Source organism: Dendrobates tinctorius, unplaced genomic scaffold (genome assembly GCF_039654945.1).
Source record: "Dendrobates tinctorius isolate UK_male_01 unplaced genomic scaffold, ASM3965494v1 ptg000085l, whole genome shotgun sequence".
Lineage (NCBI taxonomy): Eukaryota > Metazoa > Chordata > Amphibia > Anura > Dendrobatidae > Dendrobates > Dendrobates tinctorius.
The window spans coordinates 8,191,202-8,209,743 of record NW_027361753.1 but is presented as its reverse complement, the minus strand read 5'-3'; the positions used below and the strand labels follow the sequence as shown (position 1 = coordinate 8,209,743).

Genomic DNA, 18,542 nt, shown 5'->3' with positions numbered 1-18,542 from the left:
TTAAGGGCATAGTCCCGTATACTGTCCTTCACCTTTTGTTTGCACCCAAAGAATCTCATTTTTATCTCTGCTGCAGTGCGTGTGTCAAAGGTGTCCTTCAGCCTGGCCAAGATTTGCTTGACAGTTCCTTTATTAGTGTCCATCCAGGACTTTACTTCCCTCTGGGCCGCACTAGTTAACTGGCCAGTCAGGATGCTGACTTTTTGATTTTCAGATAGGGGGTACACTTCAAACAAGCTACATAGTCTCTCCTTGAATTCACTCAGGGTGTGCGACTCCCCTGAGTACTGCGGTAACCAGGCTGCTCCTGGTATTTACGGCATTGATGGCGAAATAATGGGGGCTGTGGAGTAGGAAAAGTGTTGGATGTTGGTATTACCTGGCTAAGGGACTCTTCCTTGCTTCCAGGCATATCATCACCTCCTGTGAGGTAGGCAATGCCACTGTGGCAACCGGACTCCTGGGGTGCCACAAAGGATTCACCCCATTTCATAAAAATAAAGTGAACTCTACTGTTGAGACTGGTGAAACCGATGTACAGTAGGTTTTACAGAGCGGTACAGACTTAAGAGTGTCATATGATGGCACAACACTTGTTAGCAGCAACATTTCAGGAATACGGCATGCCTGACTTACACACTCCATTCTTTCTATCTGTCCTTCCACTGATGACAACCCACTTCAGTGTGGTACTCATGCTCCGGCCTAGCAAGTCCATTATTTTCTCACTAAGACTCCCAGGCCAAGCCTACACGTTTCCTCATCTACCCCACTTCACCTATGCTGTCTTAGGATTACCTAGAACCCACAGCTCTTCCTCTTTGGGCCCCTAGGTGTACTGCTCCTTCCTTGTCTTTTCCACTTCCTATTATCTGGGTGTTCTGGCCGTATTAGGATCCAGACTGCCCCATTATCCGGTACCGTTACGGGGCTTGCTATCTCATAATATTTCTTCCTTGCACACAAATCCTTTTTCTGACCTATTCAGCCACCGTACCTGTGACTAGCTTTGCTTCACCACTCACTAGTAACAGAAAATAATCCAGAAACTCTCTCCTATCTACAGGGCAGGCTAACTGTAACTTTGCTGTGCCCTGCATCTATGCTGTTAGTTTCACTTTCCGAATGCAAGTGCATACAGGGGCATTAATCACACATTAAACAAATTAATTAAACTTCAATATATGGAAAATTCAGCAATATAACACATATCAGCACTATAAAGTTTTTGGGAGGGGGTTTCTTCTCTTTCCCTACTCTTACCTTTGCTGATATGAAACCATTGTCTCTTGTGAAAATGTTGTAACTATCAAGCATGTTGCCTCTTCATGAGTAAGGCTATTCTTGAATTGTCTCTTGTGTATATCTGCATTACTACCTGAAAAGGAAATGACTTTACCATGGACGGTCACAGGATTTTATATATTTGAAAGGGGAATTCCATCCCTATCAACCACTTACATGTGAACTATTATTATCTATCCATGTCAGGGGACAGCTGGGGGATCCTGTAGATATCCCACCGCTGCCACAAATTTGTCACGAACAAGCAGTCAGCTGTCTCCAGTTGTCAGGATAATTACGTAATTGACTGACGATTGATGGACGAGGCCAAGGTTGTTTTTGCTACTGGGCAGGTTATTCGGCACTTTACAGTGAACATATAGTATATAAATATCCGATTCCAACTCATGGACTATATATATACTTCAGTATGGTCACCATCAAGCTCCGCGATAACCCAAGAAATCCTAGCAGTCACTGCCATTCATTTATACATGCCAATTAGACACCTGTGATTGGTAGCGTATGACCTTATGAAGCTTCAGGGACGCACTTTATAGAGTAAGAGGAATGACGCTATTATATTTTATAGATTTAGCTCTAAAAGTAGGTAGTGTTTATAAAAAATATACAAAAGATATTACAAAAGGGGACAAAACAGAACAATGCATACTGTAAAATAGCATAAAATAAAAGGGGGTAAAAATAAAATAAAAATAAATAAAAAAAATTACTAAACCTAATGTCATGGAAATGAAGCTCTCCTATTGGAAAATAGTGCAGTCCTACAGAAAGTTATATCTCACACTACTGAACTATGATAATAATCAGAATCTGTTTTTATCAGATAAGAATCACTCCAATATACCTCCTTTTTGTGACCTTAGATGTGGCTGGTCAATGGGATGCGGGTCAGGTCCCAAAAAATAGAAAAATCCCCGAGCTTCAGGATATCTATCCCCTAGCGGTCCTAGGTGGGAGATATTAATGTTATATTTCCTATAATGATTTTAGCTTTCGATACATAGGAATAATTGCATATATTATCCATAGGTACCGACATTAATTCGGGGCTGATGCCCAGACCGCACAGAAATGTAAGTAAATGCGTTACATTCGCCATTTAGTAATGAAGACAAAAATATGTCTCCCATGACTATAGGACCTACAACTGTCACAAAATACCCCTATATATTCATAATAGGACTTGGTTGCCAGAGCATTTGATATCGTTGGTCTGTGTTTCTTTTGAACAGAGGAAGACTTTCCTCCACAGTTGCTAAAAGTGTCACCTCCCAGTCTGTTACGTAACCTACTTCAATTCAGTTCACAGCAGGGGGTCATAACTGAACAGGGTCATGTGAAGTGTTTGGAATGCTAGCTATTTTTCCCTTCCATTTATGATGAAGCCATGCTTCAAACTTCAATATGAGGGTGACATGTCCCCTCTCAAGAGATGGTTTAATAGATTGGTCCTATTTTACCATTACATTATTACAACCCATCACAGCTTGAGGATGAGACAGGAGTGTAGTCAGGAATGGAGCCAAAATGAAGAGCCAGGAGGACTATCGAGGAACCATTGCTGAGGTCAAGGTCAGGATCAAACTAGGAGTCAAGTCATGTTAAAAGTCACAATGAACAGGAGCAAGAGAAGGTTAATAGTTTGCTCTTCAGGAGAGGAATAGCCAGTTGACTGTTATTAGTGTTTTCACGCAACATTGCCAGTTGTGGTGGACCAGAGAGTCATGGTCAGATGATCCATCAGAGCTGTAACTGAACATGGGATCGAAAGATGAAATGTCCAGTGTCCTAGTATAGCCAGAGACCTGCAGCAACTCACAAGAGGTCATCATGGGAGCTAGGTGAGGGGAGTAATACTCCAACCAGTGATACATAGTTCCATAGGCTGGAACAGATTGCTTCTGGAACACATCGACTCTTGATAGATTTGTCTCTTTTAGGATTGAATCATGATTATAATTAGATCTTAAAAGGGTAATTAATAGGGATGAGCGAATGTGCTCATTGATACTCGGATATCACTTGAGTATCTGTGTGCTCGAATGTGCTAGGCACTCGGCAAGCATTAGCCGGTGCTCGATTTCAAACTCGAATCCCCGCCTCACATGTTTAGCGCCTGTTTCACAGCCAATTAGCATGCAGAGATTGGCTGCAAGTCACTATAATGCCATATCCATCTTGGTAGTGGCATTACTGTGATTTTTCTGGCTGTATGACATCAGGGGTTATGAAAGGACAGGCGCCTCCAGGCTCGACACAGTGATGTCATTGCACGGCTCTGTGACAGTTCTTCTTCTAGGGAGAGAATAATTGTCCAGGCATGTGTGTGCATAGTTTAACAAATCAGAATCATGTAGTGTTGATACTGATGCTGAATCTGAACCATCATACTAGTAGACCTCGCAAGGGCTAATTTTGTGCCTTCCTGTTCATATAAGATACATTATGCATTTAGCCTAGAGAGGGAGAGAGATGCAGGAGCAGGAAGAGTGGATGAATACAGTCTACAAAAAAAGCATTTAAAAAACGCTCTCTATGCAGGTACTCATCAATTACGTGCTCTGTGGTACATTTCGGAAAAGCATTGAAAATTTTTTCTGGATTCAATTACTCATCCATAGAGTATTGCGTGCTTTGCGGTGCATTTCAGAGTTATATAACACTTCCAAAAAAGTTGAAATATTTTATGGATTCAATTACTCACTCATAGAGTATTTAAGTGCTTTGTGGCAGATATCAGTGTTACGTAACATTCCACAAAAGCGTTGAAAATTTTTTCTGTATTCAATTACTCATCCATATACTATTACTTGCTCTGTGGAACATTTCCTAAAAAGCGTTGAAACATTTTTCTGGATTCAGTTACTCACCCATAGAGTATTACGTGCTTTGTGGTACATTTCGTTGTTATATAACACTCCAAAAAAGCATTGAAGAATTTCTCTGAATTGATTTTGTCATCCATGCAAGCCTTTATGAGTGTAATAGTACAACTACGCTTTCAAAATATTTACATTCCAAAATTTTTTCTGGATGCAATTAGTCGCCATACAGTTTACAGCAGTTATTATTACATCGTTAATCTCGTCCACATCAGCCGGAGGCCTAAAGCTGCAGCACTGCCTCAGCGAAGCGGCAATAGGCTCTGCTGAAACTAATTTGTCCAGCAGACAAAACATACACCACAGCAGACAGAACTCTGGCTGCTGAACCTCCAACCAGGCATGGTCATGTGTGATAATGGCCGCAACCGTGTGGTGGCAGTGAAGCTTCGCAAGATCACACACTTACCATGTTTGGCCCACTTGCTCAACTTGGTAGTTCAGCAGTTTCTGGAAACCTACCCAGATTTGCCAGAGCTTCTGGTCGAGGTACGCCTTGTCAGCGCCTATTTCTGCAAGTCAGCTACAGCTGCCGCAGCTCTGGCATTGCTGCAGCAGCGTATGCAAGTGCAAGCTCACCGGCTGGTGTGCGACATGCCCACGTACTGGAACTCCACAGTGCATATGTTGGAAAGGCTTTGTGATCAACAGAGTCCAGTTGTTGAGTATGGGCTCCAACACGCCCGTCGGTATTCTGGTGAGCCTCCACACATAACAAACGAAGAGCGGGTATGGATGCCTGAAACTTGGCAGTTCTCCAAGACTTTGAGGACTCCACAAAGATGGTGAGCGGCGATAACGCCATCATTAGCGCAATGATCCCACTTCTGTGCTTACTTAAACAGTCTCTGCTGACAATTAAACATGAAGCTTGGCATTCGGACCATATGGAGACAGTGGAAGACATGATACAGGGAGATACTACCAAGCACAGCAACAGCAATGAGGAGGTGGAGGCTGAGGAAGAGAATGAGCAACAAGAGCTGGCTGATAGCTCAAAAGAGGATAATAACCACACACGCTTCATCCTGTGTCTCCTACATGGTTACGCTGAGGAGGGGGAATGGGGAGGAAGAGGAGGAGGAGGAAATGGGTAGTAATAATCATGGTGGAGACAGAGAAGGGTTGGCTGTAGGGAACTTGGCACATATGGAAGACTGTATGTACTGGTGCCTTTCCTGTGACCCTAGCATTACTTTCATCTTGGCCAAAAAAGAGTACTGGTTGTTCATCCTGCTAGATGAGCACTACAAGGAAAACCTTGCATCTCTTGATCCTGAGATGGAGAGGTCTACTAAAATGATGCTATACCAGAAGGCCATTATGGAAAATATGTTGAAAAAATTCCCATCAGACAATGCTAGTGGCAAGGGGCAAGTTTCCTTGCTCAATAAAGGAGGAGAAACAGCAGAGACAGGGGTACATTGTCAAAGACTTAGGCCAATTGAATTACTCCCTCCCAGGGTCCATGCTCTGATGACCGGGTATTCTAGACAAGGAGGGAAAAGTTTTCAAAAATGGTCATACAATACCTGGCTGACAAAACCAGTGTGCTCCCTAATTCCTATGCGACCTTCAGCTACTGGGTCTCAAAGCAGAACACCTGGCATGAGCTATCCCTCTATGTCTTGGAGGTGTTGTGTTGCCCTGTTGCTAGCATCTTGCCTGAGCGGGTTTCTAGTGCTGCCGAGAAGATCATAACACACAGGCACTTTCGCCTGTCAACAGAAAGTGCTGACAGGCTCATTCTGTAACAAATGAACAAAGCCTGGATTAGACCTCACTCTTCCACAGAACCAAATGATGGCAGCACATAAAGTGTTTTTAATGTTTAATATTTGAATGGGTCCCGCAAGTTGTTGCCTTTTAGGGTCTATGGATGACTGAATGACCCTACTTATAATTTTTTCCTGGCTTTGCACTTTGTACAAAGCCTTTATGAGTGCAGAAGTACCCTAACTACACTTTGTTCACAATATTTGAATGAAGCACTCCAGTTGCTGTCTTCAAGAGTGTATGGATGACCCTGCTTGAAATTATTAGCAGGCTATGCGCTTGTGCATAGCCTTTATAAGTCTAGGACTACCACAGTGTGAGCATAATGTGTATGAGGCCCTCATTTACATCCAATACAGGGTGTATCTGAGTCCCTCTGAGTCCCTAATTTAGGCACTTCTTGCTTTCTTCACAAATTACACTGAAATTTCCAAAAACTTTAATAAAAAATCCAACTTTGGTTTATTCAATTTATATATTTTTTTAATCCTTTCTAAATTTAGTCTTAAATAGAAGTAGTTTTATAGGAAAAAATGTTTAACATTTTTTTCTCCTGTAAACTCCAATTTCTTGTCGATTTTGAATGTTTTATTGTCAGTCCTTAAAGTTAAGTAAAATTGTGACACCATTGTTCTCAGAAGCGATCTGGGAGTCAGAGATGTTTCCAGGGGCCTTCCCCATGTTGTTCTTCCATTCAGCACATTTTACATCCATTTCAACATTTTCACTGCCCCCCAGTCCTCCTTGTAGGGTCTGACTGAAAAATGCTGGGATTTTCCATTGACCCCCAGTATACTCATTACTCAAAACGAGCATCCAAGCATTAGAAATTGCTCAGCTCATTTTATCCCATATACCAGGGATCAGAACCCCAATGACCCTGAGAACAGGGCTCTGGAACTTGCCGCTTTGTCCAGAATGGAGTAGAGGTGCTAGTGTTCAGCCTTCGCTCCATTCGTTGTCTAAAGAACTGAAGGAAATAGTTGAGTGCTGTTCTCAGCAGTCCCATAGACAATGAATAATGTAAAGGGTGCACATGTGCAGCTCTTCTTCATTGTGGTCGGTACTACAGAGCCCTGTTTTCGAAGTTCCGTAGCCCCGATTTCATGATCGCTGGGAGTTCCTGCAGTTGAATCAGCATGATGTTACCATTCACCTATCTTGTGGGGATATGGATCAGATAACATTTTTTGGGGAATAACCCTTTAGTTATTGCACAATTGAAGGAGTTTTTCTGGGACTTTAAAGGGAATCTGTCACCAGATTTTCCCATTTAAACTAAAGCCTCCATCTTTAACTACTCTATAACCGCAGTCCATCGACCTGGAAGTAAGATCCTAACTCTTAATGCATAGGCCAAAAAATACTTTACACACTTCCGGCATTCGGTGCTGTCTGGTCTGATGGGCGCCTTTTTTATTTTCCTGGCGTCTCTTCAACTCCTGAAGCTGCCGACCTCCTGGCTTGAATGATGTGGATGAAGCGTCCTACACCATCCACAGATTGCCGTGAACCTTAGTAGGGCAGAGCATGGAGCGCCTTCAAAGGCCTGCGCTTCAACTGTGCAGGTACAAGATTCAATAAGTTTCACACTGTGGTTGATGTAATATACATCATTTACATCAGACAAACCAAGAGGATGACAGCTGTAGGGACTGAGGAGGTGCCGAGAACATAAAGAAGATGCCCTTCATTCGGAGTTGGAAATCCATCAACCTCATATTGATGACTTATCGTGGGGAATGATCATCAGTATTAATGTCCTGTAAAACCCCTTTTCTTTTAATTTAGCAAAAATGCTGATTTTTTTCTTTCCAGCAAAAGGTGTCTTTATATGTATCTTAAGAATTGTCTGTGAACGATGAAATCACCTTTGTCATGAACCTGAAGATTGAACATTAATGAAGTGATAGGATAAGAGTAAAGTCACTAATATATGACTCCTTCTCCTTCCCATCCTGTCTCCATAGCATGGAGATTAGACATGAGTGGCGTCTACCTCGGCCTGGTAATCTCTGGGCTAAGTGTTTGCTCAGCCTTATATAAACATGTTATCACCTGAGCGGACAATGGGCTAACACAACGTGCTGATACCTATTCTTCCACCGCTGATAGCGGCTGAAGGAAGTGATTGTGTCATTATTCTAATCAGTTGAGACTGGTAAATTCATAATAATTGTTTTGATTTTATTATAAGTTTCACATAACTATGTTAAAGGGGAGTCCTGTAAGCCAAAATATATCATGAATGCTAAGTTATGGCGGGTCTATGGCCTCTATGCACTTTAGAGAAGAGTGCGGTAAACTTTCTGATTTTGACAAGACCATCGTAAAATATTATGAGTTGTGCTGTCCAACTCTCTCCTAACAGATGGAACCAATGGAGAAGGATCGAGCATACTGAACTCAGGGAAGACAAGCCACCAGCATAGGTGTCTGGCATTGGCTTATTCCCTTGTCCTTGGAAGGAATAGCAGCCGGATGGAATGAGTCCCCTTAAATGGTCATTGCCTCCTCAACTAACTTTGCCTCATGTGATGACTAATGAAAAGACTAACAAAATTTTACCAAAATTACATTTTCATCCTAAAAAATCCCTACAATGTTCCAGCCACTAGGCTTCTCCCTTACGTCCATCTTGCTGTCACTGCCTGTTGTAAATTGTAATAAAGAATAAGAAGTAGGGTTGTGTCTTTGTCTACCTACAGAATGTGGGGTGGTGTCTTTGTCTACCTACAGAAAGTGGGGTGGTGTCTTTGTCTACCTACAGAATGTGGGGTGGTGTCTTTGTCTACCTACAGAATGTTGGGTTGGGTCTTTGTCTACCTACAGAATGTGGGGTTGGGTCTTTGTCTACCTGCAGGAATTAAGAATGGGTCTTTTTCTTTCTTAAGTGGGGGCTGGTTTTTGACTACAGAAGTAGAGATGTCTCACTACAGAAAGTGGAGTAAGTTTCTTCCTTTGTACAGGAAGTGGAGGTGGGTCTTTTTTTAACTCTACAAGAAGTGGAGGTGGGTCTTTGTCTCTTTACAGGAAGTGGGGATGGGTCTTTCTCACTCTACAGGAAGTAGGGACAGGTCTGTCTCTCAACAAGAAGTTGGGGGCATCTTTATCTCCCTAAAAGAAATGGGGGTGAGTTGTTGCCTTTTTACAGAAAGTAGGTTCGATTTTATCTCGCAAATAGGATACGGGGGAGGGTCTTTATCTCTCTCTTAAAGGAAGGAATGGAGGGTTTTTATTTGTAGGAATTGATATTTGTCTGTTGACAGTCAGTGGGTGTCTTTTTTTTCTACTGTAAGTAGTGGTGTGTCTTTGACTCTCTATTGGAAGTGGGGGGTTGGTCTTTAGCGCTTTAAGTGGAGTTGGATCTTTATCCATCTACAAAACAAAGGGGTTGGTCTTTGTCTCTCTACAGGAAGTTGGGGCGGGACTTTATCTCTTTACAGGAAGCGGGGGCTGGTATACGTCTTTCTACAGATAGTGGGGCTAATCTTTGTTTCTCTACTGGAAGTGGAGGCAGGTATTTGTCTCTTTACAGGAACTAGAGGCTGATCTTTGTCTCTCTACAGCAGTGGTTCCCAAACTCCAGTCCTCGCGGACCCCAACAGGTCATGTTTTCAGGATTTCCTTAGCATTTCACAGGTGATGGAAGTATTATCAAGGCATCAGGAATTCTCTCAGATGTGTAACACTATGGAAATCCTGAAAACATGACCTGTTGGGGTCCGCGAGGACTGGAGTTTGGGAACCACTGATCTACAGGAAGGGGGGTGGGTCTTTGTCTCTCTACAGGAAGTGGGGGGTGGGTCTTTGTCTCTCTACAGGAAGTGGGGGCAGGTCTTTATCTTTAGGAAGTGGGGGTGGGTCTTTGTTTTTCTTCTTCTATACCATTAAACTGCCTTCAGGACAAGCATGTCCAGGGATTGTGCAGTACATTCTGGGAAGAGAGGGAAAGTAAGTCCCTGCTCCTGTAGGCTCCACAGAATGCTGATGACGAGAAACCACCCACTCAAAAAGAGATGGCTGAAAGTTACAAAGCATGAGTGTCAGGACAGTCCTAAGACATGTTACACTGGTATGTGGGGGATGAGAGCAGCCAGAGCGTGTTTTTACAGTGCACAGCAAATGGCATCAGTATTTTAATAAAATCTTAGTGACTAGTATAGAAAAGAAAATACCATAATTTACTAGAAAATAAGATAGATAATCCTTTAATCTTGGCTCTGGAATTGTATTTCTTTCCATACAAAGTAGTATTTCCCTTTTATTCTTTTTTTTTTAAATTGTGGATTATTATTTTTTTTTCCCCACATCAAGTCAATCAGAAGAATATTTGTCTCTAAACAATGGCAGGAAATTTTTTGTGCCTACTCCAAGATGATCCACAATTTTGCATGAAAAGTCCTGAAAAAACATAACATATGAGGGATGCCTGCTTTCTTTTCTTGGTTACATCTGTTTTGGGGTAAAACTGGGTGATATTTAATATAGGTGATTTCTTCCTAGTATTTAATGATCATTAGTGTAGGGGATGAAATAGCTAGCCATGTCTACCATTCAGAAGTCCGGGAAAGCTGGGTAGGAGGTGCAATGGTGGCCATATTGCTTTTCCTCCAGCTGATTGACATTTGCTGATTTTCCGAACGTCTTTCTCCCCTTTATCTTCCATTATTGGCGGAGTGCGATAGCTTAACCTTGGTGCCCACAGTGACAGTCAGCACTAACAGCAAGCACCTCTCGACTGAAAAGGTACCCCCGCCGCTCGCTGCTCACAATTGATCTCGTGCCATGTCTTAAATGGCGCACAGTCACTTAGTCATTTTCTCTTCTTTGTCTTTCTGTCATCCCCAAGGGATAATTGCATTGACGCCACATATGCCCCTACATTGGCACCACGCACAGTTCATCTCTTCTCTCCCGTTACTGTGGCTTTCCCAGAATTACGCCGCAGATGTTAGAGACAGCAGTTTATTAGCAGGCTTTTAACATGGAGCGCATTGTTGTTTTATGATCTCAGCCAGGGAAATGGACGCCCCGTTGTTACCAGATTTCATATAATAGGATCTCCGGCAAATAGTGCCTGAACGGACTGGAGAACCCCACATTACCTGCAAAGCCATTCATTAACCCTTCATGACCAGAGGGCACTGACGCCAACGCATCCAGAGTAGAATGTAACTTTCTGTAACTTGCCTTGTTTTCTTTTAATGGTACCAAATGGTTTCAATTTTACTTTTTGCCACATCATTCTGACTGTCATTTTATTTTATTTTTAAAATTAGGGTCAATGTGGATTTTGCCTTTTTTGGGGTCAACAGCTTTTACTTCAAAACTCAGACTGATACAAATATAAAAAAAATAGAAACACTAAAAAAAACTTGTAAAAAAAAAAGTATAAAAAACGCTTTTTTGTGACTTTTTTAAGAACTAAAAAAGTAGGTGTAATGGAGCCCAAATGTCTGCTTTATTTTTTTTTTTGCTTTCTACTACTGTTCAGTACTATTTTCATTTATTAAACCCATAAGGATAGATACAGTAGATAGATATGAGATCGATAGATAATGCATAGATAATGGATAGATAGACAGATACTGTAAATAGCTAGATGATAGATAATAAATAGATAATGGATAGATAGATGATAGATAGATGATAGATACATAATAGATAGAATAAAAGAATAGATAGATAATAGATATATAGAGCGATAATAGATAGATATAAGATAGATATTAGATAGATAATAGACATAATAGACAATAGATAGATAGATAGATAATGGATGGATAGATAGATCGATAGATAATGGATAGATAGACAGATACACGGACAGTTGTTCTGGCAATGATACACTCCTATGGACCCCAACAACAAGTGCTCCATTAGACAGTGAAGTTTCTTTATGGACTATTTCACACTATTATAGTGGGGTCCTTCAAGGAGTTAAATTGGGTTTCTCATAAATTCTATTTTTTTTTTTAACAATCTTTTCATCTGTTTTTGTAATGAAAATGAATAGTCCATCAAACGACTCTTTTGTTTCTTGTATTTTTTTTCTTCTTTTTACAAAATACATATTAAAGCGATGTAAAGAACAATGATAAAGTGAAGCCGGCAGGTAGGAGAGAGAGACATCAGAGCGCGGAGCCTCGAAGGAGCCCGGCTTCTAACACAATAAGGCTCAGGCTTCACGACAATGCTAGGCAAAATCGCAGTGAAGTTGTCTCTGCAACACAACTACAAAGCTGATCTCGGGGAAATATCTTTATTATTTCGCCCCCTTATTCTTAGAGAATACAAGGGATTTGCACTACAATGTCTGTAAAGAAGAATGGCCTCCCTCCAGCACCTTCTAAACTGAGCGCCGCCGCACGGAAACATTGTGAGACGGGCGTCTTTGCACGGTGTCAATCCCAGGTATACTTGGAAGCAGTGTCGGACTGGGGTGCCAAGGGCCCACCAGTAACATTGACTTTGAGGGCCCACTTTTCACTTGCGTACAAGTATTACACAAACCTGGTTCACAAATTTAAATATATCTCTATATAATAATAAAGTGAGTAGTTTGGTTAATGAATGAGATCCAGCTTTTTTCTGTACAGAGTGAATAATGTTAATTATGACAAGTACTGCACATACAGTAGGGTTGGGGGCCCACCGGGGGATTCCCCTGTTCCCCTATGGGCCAGTCCGAGCCTGCTTGGAAGTGCAGAAAGAATGAAGGGGTTGAATAGCCATGGTCGATGATTACATACTCACTGTACTTATCAAATCTGGGATACTGGAGATATGACACAAGAGACCACAGGGTCATCACGTATATGAGGTCGCGCGTCTGACTCCCGGGTATTAGAGGATCAAGAGACGTAAGAAGATTAGTTAAAATCTCATGTAAAATTAAATCACATTTCCTGGACAGTATAGGACAAGGGATAAAATGTCATTAATAAATGGCAAAGTACCACAACATGCCGCACAGGGCACAAACTGATTTTAAAGAAGGTGGTCTGCTCGACGGTGCACTTGAATGACATGCCCCAATAACATACAAAGGAAGGATGAAATAGAAAGTATCTGTATTCAATAAAATAGTTTTTATACCTCCCCAAATGGTGAGTATAGATAATATCCAACGTTTTGGACGTCTTGGCCTTTGTCAAGCTTATCTACGTATAAGAAATATATATGCATATATACCGTGTGAGTGTGTATATATATATATATATATATATATATATACTAGCTGCCCGGGCATAATAACCAACTGTGGTTAGTTATAACAAATTATAATGATTATATTGCACATAAAAACATTTCACATCATATACAGTGGGGCAAAAAAGTATTTAGTCAGTCAGCAATAGTGCAAGTTCCACCACTTAAAAAGATGAGAGGCGTCTGTAATTTACATCATAGGTAGACCTCAACTATGGGAGACAAACTGAGAAAAAAAAATCCAGAAAATCACATTGTCTGTTTTTTTTCATTTTATTTGCATATTATGGTGGAAAATAAGTATTTGGTCAGAAACAAGCAATCAAGATTTCTGGCTCTCACAGACCTGTAACTTCTTCTTTAAGAGTCTCCTCTTTCCTCCACTCATTACCTGTAGTAATGGCACCTGTTTAAACTTGTTATCAGTATAAAAAGACACCTGTGCACACCCTCAAACAGTCTGACTCCAAACTCCACTATGGTGAAGACCAAAGAGCTGTCAAAGGACACCAGAAACAAAATTGTAGCCCTGCACCAGGCTGGGAAGACTGAATCTGCAATAGCCAACCAGCTTGGAGTGAAGAAATCAACTGTGGGAGCAATAATTAGAAAATGGAAGACATACAAGACCACTGATAATCTCCCTCGATCTGGTGCTCCACGCAAAATCCCACCCCGTGGGGTCAGAATGATCACAAGAACGGTGAGCAAAAATCCCAGAACCACGCGGGGGGACCTAGTGAATGAACTGCAGAGAGCTGGGACCAATGTAACAAGGCCTACCATAAGTAACATACTACGCCACCATGGACTCAGATCCTGCAGTGCCAGACGTGTCCCACTGCTTAAGCCTGTACATGTCCGGGCCCGTCTGAAGTTTGCTAGAGAGCATTTGGATGATCCAGAGGAGTTTTGGGAGAATGTCCTATGGTCTGATGAAACCAAACTGGAACTGTTTGGTAGAAACACAACTTGTCGTGTTTGGAGGAAAAAGAATACTGAGTTGCATCCATCAAACACCATACCTACTGTAAAGCATGGTGGTGGAAACATCATGCTTTGGGGCTGTTTCTCTGCAAAGGGGCCAGGACGACTGATCCGGGTACATGAAAGAATGAATGGGGCCATGTATCGTGAGATTTTGAGGGCAAACCTCCTTCCATCAGCAAGGGCATTGAAGATGAAACGTGGCTGGGTCTTTCAACATGACAATGATCCAAAGCACACCGCCAGGGCAACGAAGGAGTGGCTTCGTAAGAAGCATTTCAAGGTCCTGGAGTGGCCTAGCCAGTCTCCAGATCTCAACCCTATAGAAAACCTTTGGAGGGAGTTGAAAGTCCGTGTTGCCAAGCGAAAAGCCAAAAACATCACTGCTCTAGAGGAGATCTGCATGGAGGAATGGGCCAACATACCAACAACAGTGTGTGGCAACCTTGTGAAGACTTACAGAAAACGTTTGACCTCTGTCATTGCCAACAAAGGATATATCACAAAGTATTGAGATGAAATTTTGTTTCTGACCAAATACTTATTTTCCACCATAATATGCAAATAAAATGAAAAAAAAACAGACAATGTGATTTTCTGGATTTTTTTTTCTCAGTTTGTCTCCCATAGTTGAGGTCTACCTATGATGTAAATTACAGACGCCTCTCATCTTTTTAAGTGGTGGAACTTGCACTATTGCTGACTGACTAAATACTTTTTTGCCCCACTGTATTCCACACTACAGATTTGCAACACAAATTAACTAAATGATTACCCAAGTATTGATAGTATTTTATTTTCAACTCATTCAAGAGCCTTTTGATAAACAACATATGTATCTGTGTATACTGACTGCTGAGCCGTGTGTCTAATCCTATCCTGTATGATACTGACTGCTGAGCCGTGTATCTAATCCTATCCTGTGTGATACTAACTGCTGAGCTGTGTACCTAATCCTATCCTGTGTGATACTGACTGCTGAGCTGTGTATCTAATCCTATCCTGTGTGATACTGACTGCTGAGCTGTGTATCTAATCCTATCCTGTGTGATACTAACTGCTGAGCTGTGTATCTAATCCTATCCTGTGTGATACTGACTGCTGAGCTGTGTATCTAATCCTATCCTGTGTGATACTGACTGCTGAGCCATGTGTCTAAAGGGGGTTCTACACATAGCGATATCGCTAGCAATATTGCTAAAGCATCACCGATTTGGTGACGCAGCAGCGATATCGCTATGTGTGATACTTACCTCCGACCGGCTCCCTCGCTGTCTGTCACTGATCGCACGAGATCGCGCAGCTCCATTTCTCGTCGGGCGTTTCCTGCTGGGCTTCATGCTGGCGCCGACGAGCGACGCGTGGGCACGGACGGGAGGACGTCAGGATCGCCTCGTCTGAAAGGTGAGTAACGACCGCTGTATCGCTGCTGCATCGCTGTGAGATCTGCCTGTGTGGCAGCTCACTAGCGACCATTTAGCGATGCACCAGCGATCCTGACCGTGTCGTATCGTGGTCGGGATCGCTGGTGCATCGCTAAATGTAAAGGGGCCTTAATCCTCTCCTGTGTGACACTGACTGCTGAGCTGTGTATCTAATCTTCTTCTGTGTGATACTGACTGCTGAGCTGTGTATCTAATCCTATCCTGTGTGTTGCTGGGCTCCTCCTGCAGTCTGTGTCAGAGGGTGGTCTGTGTTGGCACGGTAATAAATTGTGTTATTTCCAGCTTTACAGAAGGACGATAACACCATAGAAATGATAAGAATGATAGGCCAAATTGTTTGGTGAATTGGAACGCGCAGGGTTAAAATTTCACCTCACAACATAACCTATGACGCTCTCCGGGTCTAGACGTGTGACTGTGCAAAATTTTGCGGCTGTAGCTGCGACGGTGTAGATGCCAATCCCGGACATGCACACATACATACATACATACATACATACACTTTTTCCCCATTATGTACATAGGGGCAAAATTGTTTGGTGAATTGGAATGCGCGGAGTTAAAATTTTGCCTCACAACATAGCCTATGATGCTCTCGGGGTCCAGACATGTGACTGTGCAAAATTTTGTGGCTGTAGCTGCGACGGTGCAGATGCCAATCCCGGACATAACATACACACATACATACACACACAATGAGCTTTATATATTAGATATATCCCCATCTGGTTCATGGGGACGGGAACAACATGGGCCTGTGTGATTTCAAATGCCAGGGCTGAATTTCATCCGCAGTCCGTACCTGGCTCCATTCATTCCTTATTGGACTGGCATAAATAGACAAGCGCCTTGCTGTGGACACTGAGGGTCTCTTTAAGGATAAGCCTCTTGAACTCAAGAAATTTAACCCCAGCATGCCCCTTTGTTTCCAAAAACTTTTGTATAAGGGTATAGAAATAAGTTTTTGTTTACTTTACTATATTTTCCAGGCTGTACTAGCAGGGAGGGCACTAGAGAAGAAGCTTGGCAGAACAAGCTTTGCTTGTACAAAACATGACCAGTGTTGAATGGGTTTTCTAAAAATAAATGAAACTAGTGGAATATATTTGCATCAGTCACTGCCAAAGTTATCAACTTGTACAAAGCATAGTCAGATGTTGTGTATAGATGGAGAACCTGTGATGTCATGATGACGTCACTATTAACAGCCAGCATGGAAAAATAAGAGCTTCAAAATTCAGAGCCCTTATGCAGGCTGACCACCGAGCTTAAGACCCTTGAGGGAACCCATGGCATGTTAGTAGGATCAGGCTGCACCGCTGCAACAGTACAATTGGCGCTCACAATATAGCGTGATCTACGCCGATGGCATCATGATGTCATGCAAAGAGAGGGTTAAGGAAAATGCTTAAAAATCTGCAGGCCTCCTCTTATCTCCCATAGATAAATCCCATAATGATTGAAAAGCGTTATCGCTAAATAGAAGGGAATATTTCAGAGATTTCCCTAATGTGTTTATTAGGTTTATCTGGTGGGGAGGGGGGTGAGAGGCCTGCTCTGTGCGCTGAGCCCCAGGAGATAGCAAACACATTGCTGTACATTACCTTTTAGCCTCCTCTTAACCTTTGCCTATGAGCTCCTAGCAACTTTCACAAGCGAGACAGCACAGGGGCAGCACAAGAGAAGAATCTATTGATTAGATACAGTTAGTCATCATTATGGAGAGAGGTGTGATGTCCAAAACATTAACCCAAGCGCAAATAATCGGTGTCAGGCATAAAGCTGGAGTCATACATAGCGACTCACCAGCGATCCCGACAACGATATCAACGTGTCAGGATCGCTGGTAAGTCGCTATGAGATCGCTGGTGAGCTGTCAAACAGACAGCTTCACCAGCGATCAGCACAGCGACGCCGAGGTGAGGAGCGAGCCCGGAAGCAGCGGACAAGTGTGTCTGCTGTTCCCGTCCTCCATCAGCAGAGGGCGCGCCTGCATCCCTGGCCTCTCCTGGCGGCGTCCTGCTGCCTCCTGGTCCCCAGCGTGCGGCAGCGGCGGCAGACTTAAGGTACACACTCCGTGGGCTCCTGGTCCCCAGCGTGAGGCGGCACCTGTAACTCGCTGGTAACTAGCGTACACATCGGGTATCCAAGGGACGCGCGGATATCCAACTGGGCACTTTCGCCCATCTATCCTAGATGCTACTAATAAGCAGTCTCATAGAATCGTAGAGTTGGAAGGGACCTCCTGGGCCATCTGGTCCAACCCCCTGCTCAAAGCAGGATTCGCTAAATCATCCCAGTCAGATGTCTGTCCAGCCTCTTTTTCAAGACTTCCATAGAAGAAGCACTCACCACTTCTCGTGGCAGCCTGTTCCACTCATTGATCACTCTAACTGTCAAAAAGTTTTTTCTAATATCTAATCTGTGTCTCCTCCCATTCAGTTTCATCCCATTGCTTCTAGTCTTTCCTTGTGCAAATGAGAATAAGGTTGATCCTTCTACAATGTGACAGCCCTTTAGATATTTGTAGACAGCTATTAAGTCTCCTCTCAGTCTTCTCTTTTGCAAACTAAACATTCCCAAATCCTGCAACCTTTCCTCATAAGACAGGGTTTGCAGACCGGTCACCATTCTGGTCGCTCTTTTCTGAACTTGCTCCAGTTTGTTGATGTCTTTTTTAAAATGTGGTGCTCAAAACTGGACACAATATTCCAGATGAGGTCTCACCAAAGAGGAGTAGAGGGAAATAATGACTTCACGTGATCTAGACTGTATGCTTCTGTTAATACATCCTAGAATTGCATTTGCCTTTTTTGCTGCTGCATCACACTGTTGACTCATATTCAGTCTGTGATCTATTAGTATACCCAAGTCTTTTTCACATGTGCTGTCACTTAGCCCTATTCCTCCCATTCTATATATGCTTTTT

The 18,542-nt window shown here is 42.6% G+C and overlaps 1 long non-coding RNA gene across 1 annotated transcript in view; it reads left to right on the top strand.

Moving 5' to 3' along the window:
• The window catches only part of LOC141097587 (uncharacterized), a 73,922-nt gene extending 65,320 nt beyond the window's left edge, over positions 1–8,602 (top strand). Inside the window, exons 3-4 of the long non-coding RNA XR_012234005.1 lie at positions 2,338–2,381; positions 8,338–8,602. This is a non-coding gene — a long non-coding RNA (uncharacterized lncRNA). The remainder of the gene's footprint in view (positions 1–2,337; positions 2,382–8,337) is intronic.
• Positions 8,603–18,542: the final 9,940 nt, after the last annotated feature.